Below are 5,924 nucleotides of genomic sequence, written 5' to 3'. Positions count from 1 at the left end.
AACTTACTATTTGTCGTTGCCCTCCGGGCTAGTTTTGGAACTGGAAGATTGTTTCCATGTTCCAAGTCTTACTAAAAACATCATTTCAGTTTCTTGCTTAGATGCTAAGGGATTTTCCTTTTTAATAAAAGACAATAGTTGTTCGTTTTATTTTAAAGAGATGTTTTATGGATCTGCTAGATTAGTCAATGGACTTTATTTATTAGATCACGACAAACAAGTATATAACATAAATACCAAAAAGGCCAAAAAGGATGAATCAGATCTCACCTATCTGTGGCATTGTCGATTAGGCCATATAAACTTGAAACGCTTAGAAAGACTTCAAAAGGAAGGAATTCTAGAACCATTTGACTTAGAGGATTATGGTAAATGCGAATCATGTTTACTTGGCAAAATGACAAAGCAACCTTTCTCTAAAGTTGGAGAAAGAGCAAATGAACTATTGGGTTTAATCCATACAAATGTATGTGGACCAATGAGTACAAATGCTAGAGGTGGTTTCAGCTACTTTATCACTTTTACTGATGACTTCAGTAGGTATGGTTATGTCTACCTAATGAAGCATAAGTCTGAATCCTTTGACAAATTCAAGGAATTTCAGAGTGAAGTAGAGAATCAATTAGGCAAGAAGATTAAGGCACTGCGGTCTGATAGAGGCGGTGAATATCTGAGCTATGAATTTGATGACCATCTGAAAGAATGTGGAATTCTATCAGAATTGACTCCTCCTGGAACACCACAATGGAACGGTGTGTCGGAACGGAGGAACAGAACCTTGCTAGACATGGTCAGGTCAATGATGGGTCAGGCCGAACTTCCATTAGAATTTTGGGGACATGCACTAAATACAGCTGCACTCACTATAAATAGAGCTCCGTCTAAAGCTGTCGAAAAGACTCCATACGAATTATGGTTTGGAAAGCCTCCAAATGTGTCTTTTCTTAAGATTTGGGGATGTGAAGTATACGTCAAGCGATTAATTTCAGACAAACTTCATCCAAAATCTGACAAATGTATCCTTGTGGGCTATCCAAAGGAAACAAAGGGGTATTACTTCTACAATACATCTGAGAACAAGGTGCTTGTTGCTCGAGATGGTGTCTTTTTGGAGAAAGATCACATTTCCAAAATGACAAGTGGGAGAAAAGTAGACCTCGAAGACATTCGAGTCGAACAACAAACTCTAGAGAATGCTCAAGATGACATTCAGGATGAAACTCAGAGATCTTTAGAAGAATCTGGTGAGAATCATGGTCAATCTAGAAATGTTACCCAGCGTAGATCGCAAAGATATAGATCTCAACCGGAGAGGTACTTAGGTATTTTGACGAACGAGAGCTATGACGTTCTATTACTTGAAAGTGATGAACCTGCGACTTACAAACAAGCTATGACGAGCCCTAGCTCCAAGCAATGGCAAGAAGCCATGCAATCTGAATTAGACTCCATGTCTGAAAACCAAGTATGGGATTTGGTCGATTTTCCAGATGGCTACCAAGCCATTGGAAGCAAATGGGTTTTCAAACTGAAAAAGGACAAGGATGGGAAACTTGAAGTTTTCAAAGCTAGATTGGTTGCAAAAGGTTACAGGAAAGTCCACGGTGTGGACTACGATGAAACCTTTTCACCAGTTGCAATGCTAAAGTCTATTCGGATAATGTTAGCAATCGCTGCATATTACGATTACGAAATATGGCAGATGGATGTCAAAACTGCTTTCTTAAACGGCGTTTTAACAGAAACTGTGTTTATGACACAGCCTGAAGGTTTTGAGGATCCAAAGAATGCTAAAAAGGTATGCAAGCTAAAGAAATCAATCTACGGATTGAAGCAGGCATCCAGGAGCTGGAATATACGTTTTGATGAAGCAGTCAGTGACTTTGGTTTCATCAAGAACGCAGACGAATCTTGTGTATACAAGAAGGTCAGTGGGAGCAAAATTACTTTCCTAGTATTATATGTCGACGACATATTACTTATCGGAAATGACATTCCTATGTTGAACTCTGTCAAGATTTGGCTTGGGAAATGTTTTTCGATGAAGGATCTAGGAGAAGCACAGTACATATTGGGCATCAAGATTTACAGAGATAGATCTAAAAGGATGATTGGACTTAGTCAAAGCACTTATATCAATAAGGTGCTTGATAGGTTCAAGATGGCGGACTCCAAGCGAGGCTACCTACCCATGTCTCATGGAATGACTCTAAGCAAGACTCAGTGCCCAAAAACACTTGATGAGCGTAGACGAATGAATGGGATTCCATATGCATCATTGATTGGTTAAATAATGTATGCTATGATATGTACACGCCCGGATGTTGCGTACGCACTCAGTGCTACGAGAAGATACCAGTCAGACCCAGGAGAGGCGCACTGGACTGCTGCCAAGAACATTCTGAAGTACCTGAAAAGGCACAAAGATGACTTCCTGGTCTATGGTGGAGATGATGAATTAATTGTTAAAGGCTATACGGACGCAAGTTTCCAAACCGACAAAGATGATTTCAGATCACAGTCTGGGTTTGTCTTCTGCCTCAACGGAGGAGCAGTAAGCTGGAAAAGTGCTAAGCAAAGCACCATTGCGGATTCTACAACTGAAGCGGAGTACATTGCTGCACATGAAGCAGCAAAGGAAGCTATATGGCTAAGGAAGTTCATAGGTGAACTTGGTGTAGTCCCCTCCATTAAAGGACCAATAGCCCTGTATTGTGACAATAACGGAGCTATTGCACAGGCAAAAGAGCCTAGACACCACCAGAGAGTCAAGCATGTACTTCGTAGATTTCACCTTCTACGAGAGTTCGTTGAAAGAAAAGAAGTCGAGATAAGCAAAATTGGAACTGATGACAACATATCAGATCCATTAACTAAACCTCTGCCGCAGGCGAAGCACAACTCGCACACTGCAGCTATGGGAATCAAGCATATTGGAGAATGGCTTTGATGTCTCTGTTTAATGTTTTAAAGTTTTAGAGTTTAAATCTTTGTAAAACATTATTGGTTAATCATTCACAATAAATGAAAAAAATTCATTTTTCCATTTAATTTGTGGTTTATTAAATGATGAGTCCCTTCAATTTGACGATATATTCAAGATAGACTGTCAGGACCAGTCCTGTGACTAAGAAATGTCTATCAAGTGAACTTGAATGTCAAAGGTTGAAAATGGTCCCTAGTCGGAGTTTTCTATAAAATTGGACGCATAGAAAACGTTAGACGATTAGAATGAAAGATGACTAGTAGTTCTGTTTCTTGAACTATGTGGACATGGCAATGTCATAATCATTTGCATAGATACTTACTTTGGGAAGACTAGTATCGGAAAAGACCTATGAAACTTTACTGTAAGAGATGAAAATCTGTCATAAGTAAATTTCATTAAAATTATTAGACACTAAATCCTCAATACCTGAGTGATTTGAGATTACTTGTTTGAGAACTGGTTGCTTTGACGTTGACCAACCGTCGCACCGTAAAAGGAGGCTATAAAGGCAACGCTCAGGTAATCACCTATCAAACGAAGTCTAATCTCAAGATCGCAAGATTGGGATTGTCCTCCCATAAATCGGGATGAGATGCTTAAAAGTTGTACAAGGCCACTCGGAGAGCTAGAAACTGTGAAATGCATGGCCGTGCTCGGATGAATCATAGGCTATGATTATCTGTTTATTTGATCAGTTGAACTCTGAAACCGAGGAACACCTCTGGATATAATAAGGATGACAACTCTTACCTTATGTTCAAGAGCAAGCATCGAGCGACAAAGGAATTAGGAAATGCACACTTGTCCCTAAGGACAAGTGGGAGACTGAAGGAAATAATGCCCTTGGTCCAAGTATGCATTCTATGTTAAGTCTAATAAATGCGGTTCAGTATTAATTAACAAGTTAATAATTCAGTGAGATCAAGTGAGCTGAATGCCTAGCTAGAGGCCGCTTCAGTTCAAGTGGAATTAATGATATTAATCCACAGCTTACTCTTGACTGAACCCGTAGGGTCACACAAATAGTACGTAAACGGATCAAGTATTTAATGGCATTAGATACTCCATCTATGGATATTCGGAATCGACGGATCTTGGTTTCAGTGGGAGCTGAGATCGTCACAAGGCAAGAAATGAATACTCCGGAAACGATGATATTGCCGGAAACGGAAATATGGATCGTATCGGAAATATAAATATTATCCAAGTCATAGATGTTGCCGGAAACGGAAACATGGTACGTATCGGAAAATATTATCGGAAATGGAAATATTGCCAGAATCGGAAATATTGCCGGAAACGGAAATATTGTCAGAATCGGAAATATTATCGGAATCGGAAAATAATTCCGGAAACGGAAATATTAAATATTTGTTCGAAACGGAAATTAATTCCGGAATCGGGAATTTAATCGGAAGTGTATCGTACGAATAAGCATCGGACGAGGCCTGCCGGACGAGGGCCCAGCACGAAGCCAGGCCATCGCCCAGCAAGCCAAGCGCGCCACACGAACAGCCAAGGCCACGCCAGGCCCAGCAGGCCGTGGCAGCGCGCACCGCGCGCGCAGCGCGCGCAGCTACGAGCAGTGGGCTGCGAGCATTGCTGCAGCTCGCGTGGGCCGTGCGGCCGTGTGGGCTGTGCGCGGGCATGGCCTGCACGCTTGCGGGTCATGCTCGCGTAATTGTTTGTGTTCGCATACGAAACCTAAAACGTGCAGAGTTCGGTTAATGATTAAATTCCTAATTCTATTTGATAAATTAATTAAATAAGAGTTTTATTATAATTCTAATTTAATTAATTCGTATCCTAATAGGATTCCAATTCTCTTTCCATACCCCTATAAATATGTGGCATGGGTTCACAATTTATAACGAGTTTTCAAGTATTCAAAGTGAGTTTTTGAGAGAAAAATTCAGTCACACATCTTGCTCAAAAGTGCCGAAAATTCTAGTACCTTAAGGGCGATTCTAGTTGGTCAATCTTAAGGCGGATCCGGACGTGCTGTGGACTATCTACGGAGGGACGACACTTGGAGTCCTAAAGACTTGTTCTTGTTCGGTTCGGGCGCAGCTAGGGAAGGCACGCAACAAAGAGTATGCATCTAAATTATGCTATATGATTATGTGTAAATAATATGTATTCCTGGCTTAATGGTTGTTTCCGCATGATTTATGTAATGTCATATGTATCATAACCTAACAGTGGTAAATGCCCTTGGTCCAAGTATGCATTCTATGTTAAGTCTAATAAATGCGGTTCAGTATTAATTAACAAGTTAATAATTCAGTGAGATCAAGTGAGCTGAATGCCTAGCTAGAGGCCGCTTCAGTTCAAGTGGAATTAATGATATTAATCCACAGCTTACTCTTGACTGAACCCGTAGGGTCACACAAATAGTACGTAAACGGATCAAGTATTTAATGGCATTAGATACTCCATCTATGGATATTCGGAATCGACGGATCTTGGTTTCAGTGGGAGCTGAGATCGTCACAGGCAAGAAATGAATACTCCGGAAACGATGATATTGCCGGAAACGGAAATATGGATCGTATCGGAAATATAAATATTATCCAAGTCGTAGATGTTGCCGGAAACGGAAACATGGTACGTATCGGAAAATATTATCGGAAATGGAAATATTGCCATAATCGGAAATATTGCCGGAAACGGAAATATTGTCAGAATCGGAAATATTATCGGAATCGGAAAATAATTCCGGAAACGGAAATATTAAATATTTGTTCGAAACGGAAATTAATTCCGGAATCGGGAATTTAATCGGAAGTGTATCGTACGAATAAGCATCGGACGAGGCCTGCCGGACGAGGGCCCAACACGAAGCCAGGCCATCGCCCAGCAAGCCAAGCGCGCCACACGAACAGCCAAGGCCACGCCAGGCCCAGCGCAAGGCCAGGCCCAGCAGGCCGTGGCA

Source organism: Spinacia oleracea, chromosome 1, assembly GCF_020520425.1.
Source record: "Spinacia oleracea cultivar Varoflay chromosome 1, BTI_SOV_V1, whole genome shotgun sequence".
NCBI lineage: Eukaryota > Viridiplantae > Streptophyta > Magnoliopsida > Caryophyllales > Amaranthaceae > Spinacia > Spinacia oleracea.
Note: the sequence above shows the minus strand (reverse complement) of the source record.